Source organism: Podarcis cretensis, assembly GCF_951804945.1.
Source record: "Podarcis cretensis genome assembly, chromosome: 5".
Lineage (NCBI taxonomy): Eukaryota > Metazoa > Chordata > Lepidosauria > Squamata > Lacertidae > Podarcis > Podarcis cretensis.
Window position 1 is genome coordinate 90,259,992 of NC_137174.1, and position 26,079 is coordinate 90,286,070.

Sequence of the window (26,079 nt, forward strand, 5' to 3'; positions counted from 1 at the left end):
CTACGTATGGAATTGTTTTTAATTGTTTTTATTGTGAACTTAATTCAATATATTTTATGGGAAGCTATTCATAAGTGGTCTCAAATAAACAAACTAACTTAATTCTCATTCTTTTGGGATTTTCGCAGTACAACATTTAGCTGCTTATTAATGTTTTAGCAGCAGTTAACAAAACCCCAACTTGATTCTGATGTTCTGATCTTACATCTTTTTTTAGATATCCCTAAAGAATTTGTATACAATATCAAACTATTTCTTGTATGTAACTTGCTCAATACCTTTATCCCCAAAGCTCTTAATTTTCTCACCCGCCCATCAGACACAATTTTCTTCCTAGCTTTCCAGTATGCTCCACTAACCTCCACATATAGCTTTGCTAAATATTTTGGAGTTGGTTACCCATTATATAAAATCTTATAAAAGTTGTCTTTTCTATGTATGCAAGATGACAGAGCTACATTGGTAGTAAACATTATTTTTATCCACATTTCACCTGAAACATTAATTTCTAACCTTTCACCTCTCCCCTGAATTCTTTTAAAAATCATTTCCTTTGTTGTCTGCATTAGATTTCAGAATTTCGGATATGTGAGATAACAAACATTCCCCCCCTCCACCTTGTGTAATTATTTCTTCAAATTATTTCTTCAGTTGAGGTCTTATTATACTTTATTACTTTTTTTAAATGAGAACACACCTTAGCTGAAATACTGTTATGGTCTTTTTGTAGGCTTTCTGGACACTTCTGGCAGGTCACTTCTGCGAACTGAAGCCCTGGCTTCTACCAAACACATACCCTGTAAGTGTCCTGGGGAAAAATGGGACATCCAGCTTTTTCTCACGAGAGGACGGCAGCCATTTTGGGCAATGTGATACCACAATTCCCCCCCCCCCAAAAAAGCATTTTTTCAGCACCACAATCTTACTCGGTGCCACAAAATGCCTGTTTTAGGGAGCTGTTCCAGAAAAAACAATTTTTAAAGGGGAAAATCACCATGCGAAATATCATGACACCACGGCGCCCAAAATGGCTGCCATCGTCTCATGAGAAAAAACAGGAAGATGGCATCCCAGATGATGGCATCCTTTTTCCCTTCGATATGTTGGAGGGTATGCAAACAGTAGGATTAGGCTCCATTGGCTAGTCTTTTATCACACACTGTAGGCCAACAATGGGGAACCTGTGACTTGTCAAATGTTGGACTACAACTCCCATCATCCCCAACCACTGGCCATTTTGGCTGGGCTAATAGTAGTTGGAGTGAAACATCATCTGGAAGACTGCAGAATATTATGGATTCTTAAGTCAAAACTCGTAACAGAAGGAAATAAAACCTAAAATAGTTTTTTAAAAAATAAGAAAAGCAATGAACAGACTCTCCAACACTTTCCCTAAATAACTAGGAAGTCTATTTTATCCTTTTAAAATATGCTCACTAGGAACATTATTATGATGGCTTTATTGTTCTTTCACACACACACATTCCACATTAATCCTGCATGCTTTAAAGAAGAATCCGAGGTGTGACTGGAATTCTAAATGAAATATCTATTTATATACTTTTTAACTGCTAGGTAGATTTCTCAAACACAGACAGAGGGTATTTTGTCATTTGCGTATGAAAATTAATTCATAAATCTTTTTAATATTTACAGCTGCCCTGGCAGAGCTTATAAAAAAAAAATTGACTTTCCTTATGGAACTATCTGATCTCATATTCATGACACAGGAGAGACAAATGTAAATGGCAAGACAACTTCATCTTTTTTAGTGCAAAAGAAATGCTGCTTTTTTTCCTTCATAACTTTTCCTTGTAGATTTTGTTTTCTCATTTCATAACTGCTTTAACAAAAGGACTGTGCCATCAATTTTACAACACTGCATTATTCATGCCAACCATAGTCAAAGCAAAACGGCAGAGAGAAAGAAACAAAAATAGGGGACTGTCAAGATGAAAGCTAGAAGTCTCGTGGCCTTGTTTTAACCTGGTAAATACATGGTCCAGGAATTTGTCTAAGTTTTACAAAATCCAGAGTGCCTCAACAGGTTATCTGCCAGAAGTCCCCAAAGTTCAGGTCCTCATCCTCTTAAGGACAGAAGACTTTGCCCTGGGCTTTTGCAAAGAAGGATTTGGCCAAGTGCACACTAAGGCTGTAGCTTGGTAGCTTGCTTTGCATGCAGAAGAGCCCAGGTTTAATCCCTAACATCTTCAATATGGAAGCCTTGGGATCCCTTCAAACGCTACAATTCTCTGAGACTGTAATTCTATGAAGCAGAACGTATGGACCTGCAATAGGCTTGAGCCTGATCCAATCTTAAGGCCACATATCTAAGGTAAAGGTAAAGGGACCCCTGACTGTTAGGTCCAGTCGTGGCTGACTCTGGGGTTGCGGCGCTTTATTGGCCGAGGGAGCCGGCGTACAGCTTCCGGGTCATGTGGCCAGCATGACTAAGCCACTTCTGGCGAACCAGAGCAGTGCCCGGAAACGCCGTTTACCTTCCCGCCAGAGCAGTACCTATTTATCTATTTGCACTTTAACGTGCTTTCAAACTGCTAGGTGGGCAGGAGCTGGGACCGAACAATGGGAGCTCACCCCGTCGCGGGGATTCGAACTGCCGACCTTCTGATCAGCAAGTCCTAGGCTCTGTGGTTTAACCCACAGCGCCACCTGCGTCCCTGCCACATCTCTATTCGAGTGTAAAAAAATGAAGTTAGTATTAAGGTAGGAGAGGAGGTGAAAGAATGAAGAATTGACTCCAGCAACGCTGTTTTTCCTGTATAGCTACTTTCTTGTGGTTTCTTATTACCGAGGTTGCAACAACTTTACCATCCCTGTAAGAAGCAGAGCTCATGGACCTATCAGGGTGCCTTGCCTGCTTCAGGGTCGAGGGTAGCAGAGGTATGCATGCAAATCCCATCTAACAAATAGCTAAGCTTTGCTAGCAAGATTTAGGTTACAAAAAGCTTTTTCAACAAAAGGAGCACGGCACTGAATTCATGTCTGCTTTGCATTGATCACTGCTATTGCCAAGCCTGATCTGGTACCTGATTTCGATACAGACACACCTGATCAACTGAGAGATAGAAGCAGTGGAGACTAATTAGACAGATAGCTGCATGCTGATTGTTTTCTTTTTACGTGTAAATGGAATGGTGGAAGCTTCTTAAACTGTGCCAGACCACTGGCACCCTTAGCTCACCACTGTCTTCACTAACTGGCAGTGTTCTGTCCATCAAAAGAAGGACCCCATCAGTATCTCTGGAACTCCAGCAGGGGCTCATTAGACCTGCACTTTTTTATTTTATGCTTTTGCTATTTTCTTGGGAGTGCAACTAATGGAGAATGAATAGTCAGGCATCCAGAAGGTTGCATTTGGCTTGATGAGATGTTTCTTTTGTTTACCCACCTTTTGATCCAGAAGGATGCCTATGGATTTGTTTGCTTGTTGTTAAAGCCTGCTCAGTCCTCACTGGACAGTTTCAGGGTTTCCCCCACTTTTCCCTGCCTAGAGATGTTTTGCGCTTCTACAAAGTTCACGCAAGCGTTCGATCGGGGTATCTTGGTGGGCAGAGCTCCTCTGATAGATTCCCAGGCTTACCAGAAAGGAGGAAGTGAAGGATCAGGTAGCAGGGAGATCTGTGCAGTGCAAACACCTAGCATTTCTTTTACACTTCCCTGCGTCCTCTTCCTCCCAGTAAGGAACAGTGACCCATCTGCCAGGAAGCTGGCATAGTGGTTCTCCCTCACCTGGTGATCCACTTCTGCTTCTGATACCATCCTCTTGTGCATGATTCATTGGCTACTTAAGCAACATCACCCCCAGCCTGAATACTGGAAATGGAGGGGATGGTTCTTCAAAGCCTCAGGTCTTTCAGAACTGTATAGGATCTCATCTACTGCAGTAGAGCAGTAGTAGACTGGCAGTATAAGGGATTGAATGGGAACCTTCCACATGCAAAACAGTCTGCAGTCATTCCTATAATCTTTAAGGTGTTCCCTGTTGCTTTTTAATGTGAGAAATACCATACATTAAAATCCTCATCCTTTTAAAGGTGAGCCATCTCTATTCCTGCATCCCACTATTTTTTTTTCTTCTCCAGTACTGGTGTTTCCTAGTTTTTCATGGTTTGCAGAAAGCTTTCAATTCTCATCCCCCCCCCCACAAAACAATGCTCTTTGCTGCATTTGAATAAGTCAAGTCACATGTTGTAAGGGCTCATCCACACTTCTGCTTGTCCCACCTCTTGGCTCCAGGGGAAACCTACCCTTTACAGCTGATTCGAAACAAATATAAACCAGATTTCCCACAGATGATTGCTCCAATTTAGTGGTAGAGATCAGGTTTTCCCAGGGAAAGCAGCAGATGCAATGGAAAACTGATAGGTACGTGGGAAGCGGAAAACCTTTTAGACCTGTGTTTTCTAACCCTAAGACCACCCAGTGCAACTAGATGTGCTGATCCTCCAGATGCAATTAGAGAAGAATGCAAACAGTGGTGGATTAGAGTCAGGATGTGCTGTTCCATAGCAGCTACCCCACCCCAAGTGCCCATATCTATAAGTGTTTCAATCACCATACAGTACCCTAATATCTGCACGCCATCATAAGGCTGTTGTTGTTGTTTAGTCATTTAGTCGTGTCCGACTCTTCGTGACCCCATGGACCAGAGCACGCCAGGCACGCCTGTCTTCCACTGCCTTCCGTAGTTTGGTCAGACTCATGTTTGTAGCTTCAAGAACACTGTCCAACCATCTCGCCCTCTGTCGTCCCCTTCTCCTTGTGCCCTCAATCAGGGTCTTTTCCAGGGAGTCTTCTCTTCTCATGAGGTGGCCAAAGTATTGGAGTCTCAGCTTCACGATCTGTCCTTCCAGTGAGCATTCAGGGCTAATTTCCTTAAGAATGGATGCGTTTGATCTTCTTGCAGTCCACGGGACTCTCAAGAGTCTCCTCCAGCACCATAATTCAAAAGCATCAATTCTTCGGCGATCACAAGGCAGCACAATTTATAACCAAGGATGAATGAATTTCCCCTAACAATTAATGGGAGGGGAAGAGGGAGAGAATCAGAGGGGAAGAATCGGACGGATGCTGCTTTTCTATATACACCACATGCAGAGCAGTCAGGTTTGTAACAAAAATATGCACCAACAATCCTTTATTATCTGTAGCATCTCCCTGTAGGAGATAATTCAATACAGTTTCACAATAGATACTTAACAAAACATAACAGCATATACATCAATATGAAAGCACAGGGACAGACTTGCTCTGCACTCAGAAGGCCTCTGGTTCTATCCCTGGCATCTCCAGGTAAGACTGGGAGGCTCAGAGAAACCATGGTCTGAAACCTTGGATGGCTGCTGTTGTAATTCAATGTAGACCATACTAAGCTACACTGACCCAATGGCAGCTTGCTATGTTCCTAGGCCATGTGAGTGGACTGATTAGAAGGAGCCGTCACCTCAGCAGTGCAGCAGCTCCGCCCACTCCTACAGTTTCATACCCTCCAACATTCCACTGATGAAAATTGGGGCACATGTCTTCTGGTGCCGTGGGAGCCAGCTGACTCATGCAAGAGCGCAGCACCACGACAAGTGCCAGCAGCAACTGCAAGTGCCGACTCATCCTCTTCCTCAAGCTCAGCTGCAGCAGCGCTGGAGGTGGGAAACAGGACATTCCAGGATTGAATCAGAAGCCCAGATGGCCTCTGTAATTCCAGGATGTCCCAACAAAATCGGGACACTTGAAGAGTATGCAGTTCAGAACTAGTCAGATGGTGCTGAGTAGCTATTATTTCGATGCTTTCCATCACTAGAACAAAAAGTGTATGTGCAATGCATCTCCCTCCCTAGGAATTCTGCTTTGTGACTTTTCTTTTTAAAGCATCCGTATTGTAAATCGTATTTCATGGTCCATGTGAACCATTCAGAGTACTTGGTTGGATTAGCAGCATATAAACACAATAAATAAATAAATTATGGGTTTAAAAGGAACATTTGTCTTTGGCCACCCAAGGCCTTTTGAAAGATACAATATGTTTTAGGCAGCTACCTGAAAACCAAGTAAGTTGCTTGCTGGGCCTCTTTGGGCAGAGCATTTTCCCACCATGATGGTGTAAAAGGTAAAAAGGTGTAAAACTGAGCTCACCACCCACCCCATCAAGCCATCATCTAAACCCTGTGCCTCTCCATGGAGCCTTTGAAAGGAGAAAACATCTCCGAGCATCTCTAGAACTAAACCCAAAGCAATTGTCACTAATTCAACCCTGGCTGATTTATTTTATTTTATTTTGGAGTGGGAGGAGAGTTCGGTCACAACGGATCACTTCTGAAAATGCCACGCTATGAATGTCAGCGAACATTTTCCAGCCCAGTTACGACTGGAGAACTGACATAACACATTTCCATTAGTTCCAAGAATTTCCCCTCTCTTCCCCTGTACTTACGAATCACCAAATTAATCTTCATCAGTGCTTATTCCTCCTATTGTTTGTTTTAGTCCCGTTCTTTATTTTGCAGAAAATATTTGTTCTTTCCCCCATGTTATTTATTTGGCTTTGCAGGCTGTCTCATTTGCTATTTATCTTATTTCCATTTCTTATTACTGGCAATACAGGCACTCTTTTTCCACCCTAGAGTGCTGTCTTGGAACCGTATTCATTTTATTCGCCCTGTTCTTAAATTCCTCCGTGTTAATCATTTATCAGCCCCTTGCAGACAGGGAGAGGGGAGACTGGGCAGATTCCCTTCGAAAAATAAATTACTACATGGCTTCACTTTGATCACTACAGTAAGTTAGGGAAGCATCATTGCACCCATTATGCTGCCTTCGCATCACATCCCATTCCGTTAGTGAACCAAACAAGTAAACCAGCTCAAAATAGGCCATCCCTCATACATCTGTTAGAGCTAAGAAGATTTAGCTCTGTGCACACAAATGCGGTTGCTTGGCAATTCCCATATGCACCAACCTCATCTTGTCCAGGGTCAATGTTCATTTCAGGATGTAATTTGAAGTTTGTTCTGCTTGGGCTTCTTGCCATCTTTTCAGAAAACAGTCGTGGAAGGAAGCCCTCCTGGTGGGATTCACTGCTGAAGTGAAGCACACCAAAAACCGTTGCTTAATAGCTGAGCCTAGACTCCAGTTTTTTGTGGTCAAAATGTCCTGGGGTGCCAGCACCCAGCAATGTCTTACGGGGGCAGGAATGCTGATTCACATGGATCTCACCTCCCTACAGGAGCTTCCCCACTCACTGCAGTAGAAGGAGTAAGACAGCCAATGTGTTGCCTTCCAGCTGCTATCAGGGCTGGCCCACTCATGAGGCAAGGTGAGACAACTGCCTTGGGCAGCAGGATCCATGGGGGCAGCAGAACAGGCCTTCCAGGAATGCACCACCTGCTGCTGCTACTGCCATGCAGCTCAATATCAATAAAATTCAGGGGTCATTGGGGGGGGACCCAGTCAGTAGACATCAAATGATCACTAGGGCTAACTGGCCAAGTTGGTCCTACTAGGGCCAGCAAGGAGACCAGGGAAGAATTTAAATGTGGGGTCCCAGATAGGGTTTCTTCATAGAAGAGGAGAGGGGGAAAGGGAAAGGGAACAGTGGATCAGGGTAATTCAGACTGACGCCAGGCGGAATAGCTCTGTCTTACCAGCCCTGTGGAAGGAGATCAAGTCCTGCAGGGCCCTAATCTCGTGGGACAGAGCATTTCACCAGGTCAGAGCCGTCACTGAAAAAGCCCTGGTCCTGATGGAGGATAGTCTGACTTCCTTAGGGCCTGGGACCTTTAAGCTACTATTATTCATGGACCTTGTATAAAGTGCTTTATCTTTGCCAATGTAGCTGAGTCCCCTGTCACCTCTCCAGCTTCTGATACCTCCTCCCAATCTAATCCTTCTTATCCCTCTGACTGCTCATTGTTGTCCCACCACCAATCCCTGGACTCCAAGCCTTCCTCCCTTGGGGGTTCCCCAGCTGGTGCCTCCCACCATTCTTCTGTGTCCAGCCAGTTCATGACACCTGGGACATTCCACATTCCACATCCCTTCCTGAATGCACAGTCTGACTGGGTATAAGGAAGCTACCTGCATACCTAACTATAACTTACTGTATTTTTCGCTCCATAAGACACACATGACCATAAGACACACCTAGTTTTTAGAGGATGAAAGGGGGGAAAGCCCTGTTTTTTTTGGGGGGGGGGATCAGCTCACAGTTGTGTGGCTTCTTTTGCAAAGGGGAAAAGCCCCTTTTTTGAGGATCAGCTCAAAGTTGTTCAGCTTATTTTGCAAAGGGAAAAAAATCCTGTTTTTATGGGGTTCAACTCACAGTTCTGCAGCTTCTTTAGGAAAGGAAAGGGAGCCGTTTCTACAGTTTCCAGACAGATAATCTAATCAGCCAGTCACTGGGGAAACAAACAGCCTCTGTCTGCAGAACATTCAACCACAGAGGCCTGGGCAAGGGGCCGGGGCCGGAAAGGGACCCAACGATCAACCACACATTCGCTCCATAAGACGCACAGACATTTCCCCTTACTTTTTAGGAGAAAAAAAGTGTGTCTTATGGAGCAAAAAATACGGTAATTGCACCACGAAATCTTTCTTCAAGCGCCTACTCACACTCCCTCCTTCTGTATGGACCTGGCATTTGGCAGATGGGGAGGGTTTTACAGATAGGAGACACTCTTCAACTCTCATGAAAACAAAGGCAAAATGAGGCAAATCGTATCAGCTCATCTCTTTTCCTCCAACCGCCTCTTACGCTGCAATCGCTCCATTTCCCAGTTGCATGCCGGGAGATAACTAACAAGACAAATGGGATGATGTTAGCTGTCTTATTCCTGATACTGGCTGATGCTAGCCTGCATTGTTCAAATTAATTAATGCCACATCATTATCTTTAGATGGCAGGCAGATGTTGGGGTTATGCTTGTTGTGAACCTTGAACACTTCTGCTTCACAGATCAAGAGCAGTTGCTTTATGACAGAGAAATCAAGGTCTAGGCCTACTGGCAGCGATTTGGTTTTGTAATTATCTTAGTAATAGGCCTCCGTTATTATGCAGTGAAGGCCCTCTTTCCTCTGCTGATGGGTCATGGCAAACCCGCGGGATCCATATATGGTCCAGTTCTAATTTCTCCCCTGTAAATGACTCGCCATCTGTCAGCCGTTCAAGTTCACCTATTGCCATTCCAGAAACACCAATAAATTAATTGCAGACTTGCAGGTTCAACTAAGATCATAAAATTGATTTAGGCTGTGATTTTTTTGTCGTCCCCTCACCATCACCAAAAAAAGAGAGGCGAAGCTGAGCTGCTAAAAATAATCAAGCATATTTGGCCAGGAAATGAAGTTCAGAACATTTTATATTGGTTTGCAATCGAGGTGGGTTCTATTTTGATAAGAAGTCTGATTTAATGGGCAAATCTGATGCCCATCCAATTTGCAGAATCTCAATCCTTCTGCTATCTTTCTTTTGCTGAGTGAAGTTGGAGACGCCTGGAGAATGTGTGTGGAAGTCGTTTACAGCGGTATCTTGTTGTTTTCTGTATTTGGGTTGCTGTCAGTGGGTAACACAGTCCTGGTGTTCTTGCTAGTTTTTGCAGGACCCGTGAGATAAAGGGTCAGAGTGTTATGTACTGAAGTTCTCACCCTGGGCCAGCAGGGGGATACTGTAGATAGTTTTCACTCAGGTCCACATATGCAAATAAGGAATTGAAAGTGACGTTCAGTGATTGGATAGTTACAGAAAGTTGTTACTGTTGCTTTGTAGTCGAGCTCTATATAAGCAGGTTGGCTGAACCCTTCAGCTCAGTTCTGTTCTGGGCCTGTGAATAAACAAGAGCTGTTTGAAGAATCGCTGTGTCCTCTGATATGTTCACCCACAACTTAATGCAGGGGTTCTTGCATATGTGAATACTGATATGCTACTGGGGGGACATTTCCAGACCACAATGGAAGTGGCACAATAAACAGCATTGCCTCCGACAGCCATAGCAGCAGTAATATCCATTGTGCTCAAACTGAAAGGCTCTCAATCGATTTGGTGAGCTCTTATATGTAGGAATTGAAGTGAAAGGGAGCCTCTTCGATAATCAATACAAGAGATAAAGCTTTTCATAAAAGAGATCAAAGCTTTGCAGCCCACCGTGCTGAGTGGAAGGTTGAGGAACTGCCTCTCCAGGAAATCTACTCTTATGCACAATAACCGTGCAGAGTATGTCTTATCCAAAGGCAGAATAGGGACAAATAGATACAGGGAGAAATCCTATGCACAAGAAGCAGGCCAGTACATTTCCAAGCACAATTCAAAGTGTTGGTGCTGACCTTTAAAGCCCTAAATGGCCTCGGCCCAGTATATCTGAAGGAGCATCTCCAACCCCTTCGTTCAGCCGAGACACCGAGCTCCAGCTCTGAGGGCCTTTTGGCAGTTCCCTCACTGTGAGAAGCGAGGTTACAGGGAACCATGCAGAGGGCTTTCTCAGTGGTGGCGCCTGCCATGTGTAACGCCCTCCCATCAGATGTCAAGGAAATAAACAACTGTCTGACTTTTAGAAGACATCTGAAGGCAGCCCTGTTTAGGGAAGTTTTTAATGTTTGAGGTTTTATCGTGTTTTTAATATTCTGTTGGGAGCTGCACAGAGTGGCTAGGGAAATCCAGCCAGATAGGTGGGATATTATTATTATTATTATTATTATTATTGTTATTATTATTATTATTATACCTTGGATTAAGAACTTTATTTGTTCTGGAGGTCCATTCTTAACCTGAAACTGTTCTTAACCTGAGGTACCAATTTAGCTAATGGGGCCTCCCGCTGTGCCACCGTGTGATTTCTGTTCTTATCCTGAAGCAAAATTCTTAACACACAGGTGTGTGTGTGTGTGTGTTTGCAATGAATTTACAACATTTACCACAAAGCCAGCACTTTCCTTCTTTTGTCCCATCCCTCAGCGATGTTTACTTAGCAGGCTACTCTGCTAATATAGAATTGAAAAGTTAACAAAAACTGATAATATCATCACTTGCTCTTTCTGTGCTAAAATGGCCTCACTGTAATTGGCGCTCTTTTGCATAAAATTACCATATAAATTATGCCACTGAATTCTGCAACTGAAATAACAGTCGTTTGCCACAAACGGCAAATCTCAGTTAATTATTGATAGTCTAATAAACAAGGCATTCCAATCCATCGTATTATTCATTATTAATACATTAACAAGAAGGCTTAGTTTGCATTTGTTACAGTGGGATCAGTTATGATTAACTTTTATGAAAAGAGTGGACTGTGCAAGTATTCCTGGGGCATTTTCTTCTAATGGCTAGAAATGCTAGGAATCCACATTACATTCCAATATTATATTAATCACATCTTTCATTTTCATTTAGGCAGGTCCCCCTCCCCTTGAATACTGTTGTCTTTGTTAGTTTGAAATTTGCATATGTGACTTGGTGGTCCAATTAGTGACAGAAGACACTTCATCAGGATGTAGATACCTGTCAGAACTGCACTAGAGCTTTAGAGGGAAGTTAGAATACATCAGGCCATCTCTTTAGCGGAGGCAAAGCTTCTCATGGTATCTGCTGCTTCGTATGCAGATATTGGCAAGCATGGCTTCTCATGCATGGCTGAGGGAGATGTTTGAACCTTCCACAAGATTGATGCCACCACTTGGCATGGATCCAGAAGCTACAGAGCCACCTCAATAAAACATCACAATCCATATATCATCACAGGCCTCTAAATGAACGTTTAGATTTCTCTCAATGGCATCTTATCATGACTGCTCGTACTACTGAACACTTAGTTAGCACCTTCTGCTTGCTAATATGAACAGGGATCAATCTTACTGTTGATTCACGGAAATGCGCTCATCACAGCAACTTGTGACAACAAGCTTTGGGCAGCCATCTTGCATCCAACGGGGACATGTGGAGGGCATGTTGAGAAACTCTGTGCGCTTGGCAGCTCACCAGCAGACCACAAAGTGTTCATTTCCCCCTGCTAATCAAAACGGGCAAACACTCAGCACACTTCCAATCCATTCTAGTTATCAACCACTTGTTTTGCACCAGGGTGAGGAAATTAAAGCATCATTTTGCAATTTGGAGGCTACACAAGCGAGGTGGAGTATTATTTGGCCATTAAATAACCCATTAGTATTGCATACTTTTTGATATGCACACACACACACACATCTGACAATTAACCCACCAGTTAATTCTATCTCAGTATCTTAGCAAAGGAAAGAGCTTTTCCTTTCCTTTCTAAGAATTTCATTTGAGTAGATTTCAATAACTCATTGAAGCAGAACTGTATAAAATGAGAATGTCTTGTCAAAATAACTGCAGTCAGGGCCGTATTTGCGAGATACTTATTGCCCTGACAAGTTCAAGGAACCAAGTCAGATTCCTGACAAGGCAAGATACTTGATTTGACTCCAATGAATGACAAATCAATAGGCTTTTTAATCAGGATTTTAGGGCACACATTAAAGATGGATCACTTAGCAATGAAATAAAAATATCCAGGGCATCAAGATCCTGAGAACTGTACCACGTTGAAAGTATTATTCAAACACAGACTTGGTTTAAGGGTTTTGGAGCACAAATATAAGGGGAGCTGGCAATCCTGATTGCCAGTGAAGAACCAAAAGAAAGAAGATGATGATCCAAAATTTGTCTGTCCCAATTGCAATGATTAACAGAATTAATCAACAATGTAACTCATCTACAAAATTTGGATCGAGATCAGGACATTTGTTTGTCACACATGATAGCCTAGCTTCATTATTAATAGTTTGCATTATAATTGTTTCACCATTTACAACGTTGTATTGTACTAATTACATACTTTTGCAATAGATTGGGCATATCCAATAGGCAAGCAAGTACTGTTAAGCCTCAGTGCTTTCAATGAGATGGATTTAAGAATAGAGGATGGCACTTTCATTGAAGTCAATGGGTCTTAAACATGCTTACCTCAGCTGGCTCATAGTCATTTTAAAAAATGCCGTGGGGGTCTTGGTGCTATATTGAGAGCTTATTGCCACATCAGACAATTAGGACAGTTGCATATAAAATGGGATTTTGGGGGAGGGGAGGGGGCAGAAAAGCTGTTCTTTAAAAAGAAATCACATATCTTGGATGAAGAAAATGTTCCATCATATAACTCTGAAAGAAAGGCAGAACGACACACAGCAAATATTTGCATTCATCCTGAGGCTCCTGAACACTTACCAGAAATATTAATTGTATTCCTTGTCAGGATCGCAAGAGGATGAGCAATCTGCAATCTATCACTTCTTGGGACATTTCATGTTGTCATTTGCTTTACCTGTTCATGGGGAATGTCTGAGCATTCTTATGCCTTGTCAGGGAGGAGAGGCTTACAGCCTAGGCTTTGAACACACTGAGGGGATCATTTGTTTTCCGATAAATCTATTTTCCCCTTTATTTTTATTTTATCTTAGGAAGGATTAGTTGATTGCTAGACTCCGGAAAGCTACCTAGTGCATTCTGGTTGCTGAATCCATAAAATAAGAATCACAGGAGAGCAAACACCTTGCAAACACTGAGAGCAATGGGTAAGGGCATTCTAACAAACTGGAATATAAATAAATATGAACTAAATAATTCAGGCAGTCGTGTAGCTATTTACTTTCTACTGCCAGATGAGAGCTTTTTTTAATCTCTTGAGTGACAAAACCAAAAGAACAGCACTGGTTTAAAAAGAGGATTGCCAGGGAGGGGGGGGGGAACCACACCAAATGTATATTTAAACATAGACCTTTTTTGTTTTAAGGAGTAACATATTCAGATGATAGATGAATATGGGCAATATACTCTGTTTGATCAAAACTACCCTTTTTAAAATGAGAACATTGACTCAGGAGACACTGGATCTCAACATGTAATGCTTTTGCTCCCGAGGAGTTGAAAAGCCAAGGTGTTCTGAGTCGCAGGTTACCAAGTGCTGTTTCCAGGTTGTTGTTGTGGTTGTTGTTGTTTTGAGGGCGTGGGGGGCAAGGCACAGTAGGGTGAGTTCTTCTTGTCCACTTGGAATGGGAGATGAACAGGCAGTAATGGCAAAAGGAGAAGAAGAGAAGTGTAGGGCAAAGAGCCTCCTGGAATTGACAGTGGACATCCTACTGGGGCACTGGTGTTGAACAGTGCCCAGTGAGGCTGACCCCTACCTAACACACCCTCTGATGTTAACCCAACAAATGTTTGTCCAGAATCGGCCCTTTTCAGTATGCATTGGAATTCAGACTTCCTGATGACCCAGGGCTCCTGGCATCACTCATTATCAAAAGTATCCCGAACATCAGGGTTTTTTTTGTTTTTGTTTTTAAAAAGCCTCTCTGTGTTATTTACTGGTATTTATTTGGTTTAAGAACAGTATATCCCACCTCACAGAGCTGTTTACCGCACATAAGAAAATATATACCCAACAATGAATAACTAGACACTGAAGCTGAAAACTGGAAAACAGCTAAAATATCAAGCTGGTAATACCTTTGCTGAAAAACAGAGTGGGGTGGGGATGCTTTTGAGATCCACTTGAAGGAAACCAAGGAGGGAGTCACAGGCACCTCCCTTGGACAGCAGATTCCACAGCTGAGGGGCCATGGTCAAAAAGACCCTGTCCCTGGTACTCACCAGTCTAACTTCTCTTAACAGTAAGCTGGAACAGGGATTTAGAGACCTATCTTATAGCCCAGGCAGGTTTATAGTATCATAGAATGGTAGAATGGTAGAGTTGGGTGGTCCATAGGGTTATCTAGTCCAACCCTTTGCTATGCAAGAATGATACAGGTACCTTGTATCTCAGGGGTAGTTCATATGGTGCCCTCCAGATCTTGTTGGATGACAACTCTCATCACCTCTGACCACTGTTCGGGCTGTGTGGGGCTGATGGGATTTGGAGTCCAACAGGTCAGAATAGCTAGTCCTGCACCCTGATGAATGTGGTGGTGTGGCTGATGTACTTGTGTGATGTGGTGGTGTGGATGACTAAGAGTGCTTTGGAGGAGATTGTTATGGATTTTTATTATTATTATTTAATAGGCTGGGGATACTTTTTCAGCCTGTATTCCTTCATAGGGGCCACCTGCTATGGATGGCTGGGGCCAGAGGCAAAAGTGACTGCAGAGTAGCCTACATTCAACCTATGCAATGTAGAAGGAGCAAAGCAAAACTGGTCTCAGAAGTTTTTTTTGGCCTAGGCAGAGTCCAAAAGGCCAGATAAAGAGGCCCAGAGAACGGCATTTGGCTCTCAGACCTGAGTTTCTTTTAAAAGGTGTTATATTGCCATGTGATCCTTTTATATTTCCTTCCCAGTCTTATCTGTTTGTTCGATAACCTGTCTGGCTGCGTTCCACTCTCTCCCAATCTTCCCCTACCTCAGGAAGATTGACTACAGAGGTTGAGGCCTAGAGGGTCTACTTCCTGAAGAAAGGCCAACCAATCTCCCTGGACCAAGCCATTATTAGTGGGTTACCAGGGAAAAATGGGAGGGGGACAGGCACAAAAGAGGCAAAATACATTTCTACATTGGCAAGTTGTGTCCTACATGTTAAGATTTTGGAAAGGAAGATAGCAGTCTATGGAGGGCACAATGTTGAATGTCACTGCTCTAAATCATGCAGGAAGTTAGACAAGTCCAGGAGTCTCACCCCTGCAGAACTTTGCCCTTCAGCTCATGATGGGCTGCAACCAAGGGAGACGTGATGAGAAGGTGAAGAGGAGTCCAGTAATGAGGTGCGGCCTCCTGGTTTGGCAGGCTTCTTGCCTCTCAGCTCTCCTCTGGTACCAGCCATGACCATTATGCATAGTATATGGCTTTCCAAAGAATTCTGGATGCTTTATTTATGTAATTTCATGTCAGGGGACGCCTTTTATTTTTAGTGGTTTGGAACTGGCATTTCAAACTCTCTTCTTTTTCCTTTTCGAGCTCGAGGTGGAAGATGAGTCAGAGGTCGAGAGGTGGGATTGACAAAACACAAGGCTCAGCAGCTGTCTTGCGAAGTAATGCTAAGCGGCATTGACTTCAACACCATGAAACATTTATTATTAGCTAAATAGTTAATGAGCACGACAGGTTTGTATGGAACATAGCAGTCTATTTGCCCAAAAGCTCAAGCTTAAAGATGCTTAAGATGCACAAACAAACAATAGACAACAAACTTGTGAGTCCTGTATGCAAACATGAGTTTGAACACTAAAGAAATCCCTTCAGTGTTGAGGGCATGGCTCCTTCTCCCTTGTTTACGTGCCCAGGCAGAAAGAAGGTCAGCTTGAACTACGAGTTATGACTGCAGCAGACAACTAGAAAATCAAAGAAATATAGAAGCCATTGGGAGGAATCTACCAAAACAGGAAAGGCTGTTATTCTAGGACAGAGGTAGCTAATCCTTGCCTCAATGGACTTCAGTAGACTGAGAGGAGATAGAACACCCAGCTTCAAATATTTACAGGGCTGTTATACAGGAAAGGGAGCAAGATTGTTTTCTCCTGCTCTGGAGGGTAGGACCTGAACCGATGGCTTCAAGTTACAAGAAAGGAGATTCTGACTCAACATCATAAAGAACTTTATGATGGTAAGAGCTATTTAACAGTGGAATGGTCTCCCTCAAAGGGTGATGGACTCTCTTTCATTGGAGAGGAAAGAGGTTGGATGCTTATCTTCCATGAACACTCAAGTTGACCATTGGCCATGTTGGGTAGGGCAGGTTGACAGCTGGATTCCAATAACATCTGAAGTACTGATAGACGAAACCATCTTTCTCCAACCCATGTCCCTTGCCCATGAGTAGACCACCAAGCTTGTTCCTTCCCAAGTCTATGCAGATTTGCATTCAAGAAATTCATTCTAAAAACATTTAAAACTGCCACACTTTCAACAGATTGAAAGTTTTGGAAGCACTTACCAAGGTAGTCTAAGAGCTTATTCCCAGGTTCTTTTTTCTTTCTTCTAAACTATTTCTAGCAGCTTACAGCAGCAACTTGAAAATGCAGCATTTGCTGAAAACTATTGAAAACCAAGTCCTACGAAGTGTAAGGCCCCTCCCCCTACCCTTGAACTGGGTGTCATATACCTGTAAGGCCACCAGGGATATTGTATAGTAAAAAAAAAAAAAAAAAATGGCTGTCCCAATAGGTACATAGGGCCACCATCTTTTCCTCTATACAGTTACCCAGGAAGGGATGGCATATCACTTCCAGATGCTTCCTCCCCTCCCTTGTTCACATTAAACCATAGTTTATTTTAAACTATGGTTTAATGTGATGTGGAAATTAGGTCATTAGAACCAAGCAAAAGCACTCTAGGAGAGCGTCCTGGGAGCAGAGAGAGAGGTTTGGCTTAGTGAGAGGTGAGGAGTGGGGAGAGAAGAATGGGGAGCTGCATTTGGCTCCCTGAGCTTAGGGGGTTTGCCCCCTGTCCTCTGTCCCATGCCCCCGAACTGGACTGTGAACTAGTGAGCTCTATCTGAGTGGTATTCCTTTGGTTTGCTCAGCCAAAATTTATGCTTCAGAAAAGTTCCAAGCTTAGTCAGGTGCTCCTGGAGATATCAAGTTTTTAGATCATGGTGTTGTTTTTCCCCTGGTATGGCTGTATGTATCATATCTCTCCTCAGGCACCAGATCCTATTGGCCATCCACGGCAGAAGCAAATAATAATGAAAGAGTTATCAAACACATCCACCATCTTGTGGCATTCAAGACGGATTCTCTAGAGCTGAAAACATGAGCTGAATAAAACTTGTGTCAAAGCTGTCTTTGTAACCATGCAGGAGAAGGATATTCTTTCAGCTTCGGTGCAATGAGACCATTGTTCTTATGTACACTTAATTGTCAACATAATTGTTTAAACAGAAGCCCCTGTGAGTCATTTGTGTGTCTAAACTATCACCTTGATTCTGACATTTGGAAAAGGTAAACAACCGTTTATGACAATCATGTCGAACAATTTCGTATACCTTATAAGAGGGAGTTTGGGGTTTGGGGACTTCGTTAGCACATCATACCAGGCTGTTAAATCTGCCGTGATCCTGTCAAAGTCACCAGCTCGATTAGCAAAATGAGCTGGTTAATGCAGTCATCCCATATGCTGCACGTAGCTTTGGTCTGTCGTGTTGAAAGACAGTTCCCCTTGCCAGTAAACACACACACCCCTCATCATAAAATAAATCATCCCAAATGCCATTGCTTGTGTGCTCAGGTATGTGTTTGATGGTGCTGAATACAAATGACCCCAAGCCAACCCATAGTCAGGCACCCCAGAATCATCTTACAAGAAATGCATAGACAACCAAACTAAGGTTGTCCTCAGTCCTATTTTTCTAGAAAAAGGGGTGTCAAAACTTACAATGAATTGCTTCCTCATTCTCTTAGAATGGCAATGGCTGCCACCTGAGAGGAGCCGGAACTGAGTTGCAGCAAGTTCCGGCTGAAGAAAAGCTCTGCTTGTCCCTATCCGAGCCAACAAGGGCATCTTCTGAGGCAAATATTTCTTCTGGAAGCATAATCTTGTTCACTAGAGATGCTGGAGACTGAAATATGGCTTTCTGAATGCAAATCATGTGCTCTGCCACTCTCAGCATAGCCCCTCCTCCCCACATGCCAATATCACACTACATACCTGAACAGGTAACAAGCCTATGATGCGCAGCGGGGCCACTAGGGGGCACATTGGAAGATGGCCGACAATACCATCTCTCTGACCCACACGGGGTAATTAAGAGGCTGTTATGGGAGTAGGCAGCCTCCCTTGCTGCCCCAAGGAAATGGGGAACACTGACCTTGCCTGCTGTGCCCATAAATCAACCCCTATGCACATATTTCAAGTGAAGAAGGGGAGTGAAGTCTGCTAATTTAAGTGACCTCTGCGAAAGAAGACGACGGGCTGGAGAAACAGGAATATTTTACGATGAAGATACACCAAAGGCGGGGTATGTTGACAACGGGGCTGAATGGGGGGGGGGCTTTTTTACTTTCCTTCTATGTGATTTACAAGAACCCCTCCTCATTAGAACCGTCGGTTGAACTGACCCAAGCAGGATGATTAAGGTCTGTGTGGAGATAAACTTTAATCAAAAGTATGCTTTATGGAGACCGAGAAGCAATAAGAGCTTTTGGGAATGGCGCAGCAATTAATTCGGAGTCGCCATCTTGCCAAAGGAATTATAGCCGGGAGGAAGAATGGACTTGGTTTTCAGACTGCATTCCTAGTGAATCTCCTCAGAGGTTTTGAGAAAGGAGGCAGATTGGTGAAGATTAATGACGCTAAGACTGTTTTGATGTATGGAAGTGATGTTATATGGAAAACGTCTGCATATGGCTACTGGATAAAAAAAAACAACAACCACGCAGGATTACAAACTGTTCTAACCAGCTTGCGGAGACTATCAGAGGTCACAAAGAGAAAGGAAAAATATATGAAAATAACAACAAGAGATGTGGAAAAATAATAAGAAAGGACTGGATAGTACTGTGAACATCATAAGGTTAGATTTGTGAACATTAAAACAGCAGTAAGAAGCAAGAAGTTGATTGGATCCCTTTGGAACTTGAAATATGGGTACCCCCAACAAAAATTTAAAATTTGGCTGTGTAATTTGGAATTTATGTAATTTGATTTGATGTGATTGGTCAGTTAATAAAAAATTATTCTTAAAAAAAAAAGCCTATGATGCGCAACAGAGCAGTGTGCTAGTCAAAATAACTATTTCAGTGAAGTGGAAAATGTATTCCTCTTGCTTTTAAGATTCAGTAAATCTTTCCTCAAAGATTATTATGGGTCGCAAATTTCCTGCGAGGTTCTGGAAATGGGGTTTAATGTATCCCCCTAGGGCTTTTGTTTGATGCCCTAAGCTTTTGATACCAGGATAATAATGAGAAGCATGGCCTTTGTGGGTGGGTGTTATAGAGAGCGTGAGATAGGGGAAGCTTAATAAATTTCACTGAATTGGTTCTTTGGCAACCATGTACCATTTCCCCTAAGATGACCTATAAGCTCTGAAAGTGGCAATGCAGATCAGCTTGGAAGTGGGTTTGGCATGTCTCCATTGGCGTTAAAAGGATTAAAAAGGTGATGAATTGCTCCATGGGAGGTTTCCTTACTTGGGCATGTCAGAAAGCCTGACAACCTCTGTGCGATATTTGCAGGCTTGTTTTCATCTAGTGATGCTGCAACTGGGGGGTGGGGAGTGAGTGGGATGGGATGGGAAGGCAACAAAAAAAATGTATCAGACCCACCATATTTTTGATTGATGATGCCCCATTCGTTCACTTCCAGGCCTGATTGCGATGTGATAAAAAAAAGAGAAAATGCTGGCATGGAAACCATCTGATAATCATATCTGAAAAAGCAAAGAAATATCCCAGTGCTTCCTGTATGATTTTGCTTACCAGGCGTTTCACAGATTTAGAGATGAAGCTTCGACGCACAGAAATTAGATGGGCACTTTGTCATTCCACAGTAGTCTTTATTCAAGGATCTCAAACAGCTTGAGCAGCAGTAAATCAAGCTTTAGACAGAGCAGCATCATCCTGGTCTCCTTCTGTAGCTTCTCTCCAGAGACCAAGGAATTCAGAAAGGCTGAAATCTCTGTAACTAGAGTTGATCCCACACTGGGTCTTTTAGTGCTGCTGAGGCACTAAATCAGGCATTCCTCATCTGATAAAGCCATGGAGAGATTGGGAGGGGAAAGGTGGTTCCGGCAAGCCCCACCCTCTGCTAGCATCACCTTCCCTTTGAGCTGAAGGGCAGAGTTTTGCAGGTATGAGTCTCCTGGACTTGCCCAACTCCCTGTGTGATTGAGAGCAGCAACAGCCAACACGGTGCCTCCAGCTGTAACTCCCATTATCCCTGACCATTGGGCCAAGCTGGATGAGGTTAATGGGAGTTGGAGTCCATCAACATCTGAATGACAACATGTTGGCTACTCCTGGTTATGCAGGGTCCTAAACTCAGAAAAGCTTCCCTGAGTGCAGGAGGTTTGGCCTTCAAATCACAGACTGCTGTAAGCAAGGGGAAGATGATGCCAGAGCTATCACCATGCTATCCCTCATGTAATTTTAACTGAGTGAGGAAAAGGAACATCTGGATAGACTGATTGTTTCCCCTCAGATAGCCAACCACTGCATTAAAACAGGGGCTCCACACAGCATTTAATATAGTGTCATGTAAACAAGTACAGTGGTACCTCGGGTTACATACGCTTCAGGTTACATACGCTTCAGGTTACAGACTCCGCTTACCCAGAAATAGTACTTCAGGTTAAGAACTTTGCTTCAGGATAAGAACAGAAATCGGGCTCTGGCGGTGCGGCGGCAGCAGGAGGCCCCATTAGCGAAAGTGGTGCTTCAGGTTAAGAACAGTTTCAGGTTAAGTACGGACCTCCGGAACGAATTAAGTACGTAACCCGAGGTTCCACTGTACTGTCCTTCCCCATGGCGGAGACCTTTTTAGAATGCCTACTCACAAGTTAAACCTCATTCAGCAAAGATCCCTGGCCAACGTCAAATAAAAGTTAAATGCTTGCCAGTTCAGCCATTTTGTCTCTTCCTGATCATCCCAAGTGAGGGATTGGCACATTAACTTCCTTTTGAACATCCTCCCTGTGAATAATTGCCCCATGTGGCTTTGTTTTCCCATGAGGGGGCTATTAATTCAAGAATCTCTCTTGTTTTTTAATTTTTAAATGAATAATATAGCTATTGAAAAATATTGCTGGCAGAAGTACCTTCAGAGCAACACTGCGTTGTTGTTGTTGTTATTGTTGTTGTTGTTGTTGTTGTTAAAATCAGTCAGCCACCACAGCATCTGAATGCCCCCTCCTTGCCCCACTTCACCACCTGTGAATGGACTAGCAAAATCCAGCTTTTAAATCTTAAAATAATAATAATCTCATTAATCAGGGCACCTCAATGCTTGTTGTTTTTGTAAAATCAAGTAAACATTTGAGCCCAAAAATCTTGCCCATCCAGGAAACAACAGAAGGAGGGGAAAGAGGGGTTAGTTACCTGTGCCCAGAATCTGTTTCAATACTCCTTTTTCTCACTCTCTCTCTGTCCCTTTGAAAGAATCTGCCAACTGTCAGGCTATAAACCATCCCAAGAATACACGTTGTCTTTTCAAGAATGAAACTTCCTTAGCAAAATCCACCAGGTAGAAATCTTCAAATGACCTCTAAGGCTGACAAATCATCTGAGAGGAAGAGAGAGGCAATACAATGAGAGCTGCCTGCTGTTTCTTGTGCCGAAGTCAGAAGAAAATGCCAAGTGAGGAAGAATACTAACTCTCCGAGACTATTTAAAATTCCAGCAGGACGACTCTGCCTGCATTCCAATTTCCTCCCATAAATGCACACACAAAAAAGCATCTGAATGTCAGAAAATCACCACATGCAACCAGATTCTTTGACAAGCGGCAATTTATTTAGACTGCCCTCCAGAAGTTGAAAAGCTATTCTTCTTTCCAAATGTTGCTACGGCTCTAATTGAAAGATTACATAAGGATCACAGATTTTCCTTTCAATGAAATATGGTTCCAAGCATCATGAGAAGTGCAACTGAAAAGAACTTACTCGATTCTATTATGTGTCGTGCCAGGAAGGCACCCAGAAAATATTAGAGATCAAGGCTTCGCTGAATAACATGAGGAGGAGAGATTTGGGTGGGAATGTTGCTGAGGAATTTTCAAGACCATTGTAATTAATGGACCTAAATTAGGGTATAATCCTGAACACAAGAAGTTGTTTTCAGGCAAGCAGGGACAAAGTATTCCAGACTGAAACTCCATTCAGGAGCTAGGCTGCGTAAGCCTGTTGGAGGGAAAACAAGCCTTTCAATAGAGATTGAGTTACACCACCCTTTTTGCTAGTTTAATTTATGCTAGGCTGCATCAACAGAAGTATAATGTCCAGATCTATGGAAGCTGCCTTGTTCAGACCACACCTGGAATACTGTGTCCAGTTCTGGTTGCCATAATTTAAGAAGGATGTTGACAAACTGGAATGTGTGCAGAGGAGGGCAACCAAGACGATCAAGGGTCTGGAAACCAAACCTTATGAGAGCTGGTTTGAAGGAGATGGGTATTTTTAGCCTGGGGAAAAAGAAGACTGAGAGGAGATAGGATAAAGGTAAAGGTAAAGGTACCCCTGCCCGTACGGGCCAGTCTTGACAGACCCTGGGGTTGTGCGCCCATCTCACTCAAGAGGCCAGGGGCCAGCGCTGTCCGGAGACACTTCCGGGTCACGTGGCCAGCGTGACATCGCTGCTCTGGCGAGCCAGAGCCGCACACGGAAACGCCGTTTACCTTCCCACCAGTAAGTGGTCCCTATTTATCTACTTGCACCCGGAGGTGCTTTCGAACTGCTAGGTTGGCAGGCGCTGGGACCGAGCAGCGGGAGCGCACCCCGCCGCAGGGATTCGAACCGCCGACCTTTCGATCGGCAAGCCCTAGGCGCTGAGGCTTTAACCCACAGCGCCACCTGCGTCCCAGGAGATAGGATAGCCATCTTCAAATATCTCATGGGCTGTCACATGGAAGATGGAGCAAGCTTGTTTTCTTCTGCCCCAGAGGGTAGGATCCGAACCAATGCCTTCAAGTTACAAGAAAGGAGATTCTGACTAAACACCAGAAAGAACTTTCTGACAGTAAGAAAGTTTGGTTGAGATTCCTGCATTGAAGGGGGTTGGACTAAAAGACCCTTGGGGTCATTCCAACTACAATTTTATGATTCTATGTTGTGTTCCCAAGTCACGTGGGCTTAAGCCCATATGCCATGCTTAGTCCAGTTCAGCTGGCAGTAGCCCTGCTTCTAATTGGATGTGGTATACTTTATGCCAGGGACGCGGGTGGCACTGTGGGTTAAACCACAGAGCCTAGGACTCGCCGATCAGAAGGTCAGCAGTTCGAATCCCCATGACGGGGTGAGCTCCCGTTGCTCAGTCCCAGCTCCTGCCAACCTAGCAGTTCAAAAGCACGTCAAAGTGCAAGTAGATAAATAGGTACCACTCCGGTGGGAAGGTAAACGGCATTCCCATGCGCTGCTCTGGTCCACCAGAAGCAGCTTAGTCATGCTGGCCACATGACCCGGAAGCTGTACACCGGCTCCCTCGGTCAATAAAGTGAGATGAGCGCCGCAACCCCAGAGTCGGCCACGACTGGACATAATGGTCAGGGGGACCTAATGGTCAGGGGTCCCTTTACCTTTATACTCTATGCCGGCTTAATTTAAGCCACTTTCCCATATTTAGAATTGCTCCTTAAGTTAGGTGTACTCTGAGTAAAACTCAGTTGAATAGAGACACCCACCCACCCCATGTTTATGATGCAACACAGGGATATTATCATTTGACTGTGTTGGGTCTCCACTGCTCTGCTAGGGTTCCTGTCCGTCAGGATCTCATTCTTAAAGGTCACTGAGGAAAATCAGATAAGAAGGATGTAGCCATGGTGCTGATTTGTCTGGACTGAGCAATATACCTGGAGGGAAGCACGTGGGTGAGTTATCTTGCCCTGCACTTTCTCATCCACCAAGACATTTCCACTGCCCTTTCTGTCTTGTCACAGCTCCGGACGATGCTGTTCTGCTGCATCTGGAAATAGTGGGCTTTAGTAGAATGTCCTTCAGCATACGTGTAGCAATGCTGGCACAACACCGAAGAGTGTGACAGCACACTTTTGCGACACAACTGAACCCTAAGAGGTGTTTGCGCACATGAGCATTTCTTTTCAGCTTTGAAAGGTATGCTGCCTAGATGTCTAAATTCTACCCTACAGTGACACCAAGAGGGGGAAAAAACATATACTGTAACATTTTGCTGAATTCAGCCTAGAGATGCCCATGTTAAACATGCTTGCTTGAATTTGACTTTGCACAGTTATAAGATGCTTCCTGCCTTCTGCTTTGATGGTTTTTTCTGGTCTCACTCCCCCTTCTTCTTTCCACACTTTGCATGCAGAAATTCCCAGGCTTGGTATCCCTGACATTTCCAGTTGAAAAGAAGAAGAATGAGATAGCCAGGGGTGGGAGAGATATGTACCAAAAATCCTGGAGCAGAGACGTAGCATCAGTGGCATAGCGTGGGGGGTGCAGGGGGGCCCGGCCGCACCGGGCACAACATTTGGGGGTTAGGGTTAGGGGGCACAAATCCACGGGTTAGGGGGCGCAAATCCACGGGTTAGGGGGCGCAAATTACTTGCCTTGCCCCGGGTGCTGACAACCCACGCTATGCCACTGCGTAGCATGGGAGGGGGCTGGGGGGGGGCATTGCCACAGGCACAGGTCTTTTTTGGGTGGGGCCACATTCCTGCCCAGATTGGCTGGAGACACCCAGGCAGATGGGTGGGGTATAAACAATAACATTATTATTACTATTAACAGCTGGAGGGTGCCGTGAGAAGGACGCAACAGCTCACGGTGCCCTGCGAACCCAGTGCCATTTTACCCCTGCCCTCTAGTGTCCTTTCTACTACCCATCCAGCTGGAGGGAGGCTTGAGAAGGACACAACAGGCACGTGCCCTGCCAGCCCTGCAGTGTTTTTGTGAGTCTCAAAAAGCGGCACTGGGCTCTCAGTGGGTGCACCCTTCAAAGCAGGGTGGCGTCAGCCAGATGGGCTCCCCACTGTGCTGCCGGGCAGACGGCGCAGTGTGGAGCTGCTTAGCTCCAGTGAGCGGGGGTCACCCCGGCAGCGCACCCCACCCCCACGGCACAGAGCACCCCCTCGACGCAGCACATACACCCTGTTACATGCGGGGAATGCTCCGCCACTGCCCTGGAGAGCTTCAGCTAGTCAGAGTGGACTACATTAGATGGGCAGAGCTTGATCTAGGAAATAGCCTCTTTAGTACATTACTGGACCACTGTTGATCAGAGCGCCAGAGTAGATGAGCCTTTGGAATTTGGGCAATTCTTGTGTTTCTTATATCCATGCAAGTTTGCCTTTTCATCCTCTGCAGGCTCCTTGTCCCTGTTCCTTGGCACTGCATGGAAACAGAAGAAGATGTCCATTGGGCCATCTAGCCCAGTATTGTTGGCAATGGCAGGCAGTGGGTCAC

General features: G+C 44.2%; 1 long non-coding RNA gene across 1 annotated transcript; it reads right to left on the reverse strand.

Annotated features, from left to right (window-relative positions):
- Positions 1-16,116: 16,116 nt before the first annotated feature.
- Positions 16,117-25,059, reverse strand: LOC307217272. Its single transcript, XR_013839512.1, has 4 exons — positions 24,504-25,059; positions 22,037-22,220; positions 20,267-20,370; positions 16,117-16,336 (listed from the first exon to the last, which is right to left on the reverse strand). It is a non-coding gene; the product is annotated as an uncharacterized lncRNA (long non-coding RNA).
- Between the last annotated feature and the right edge of the window lie 1,020 nt (positions 25,060-26,079).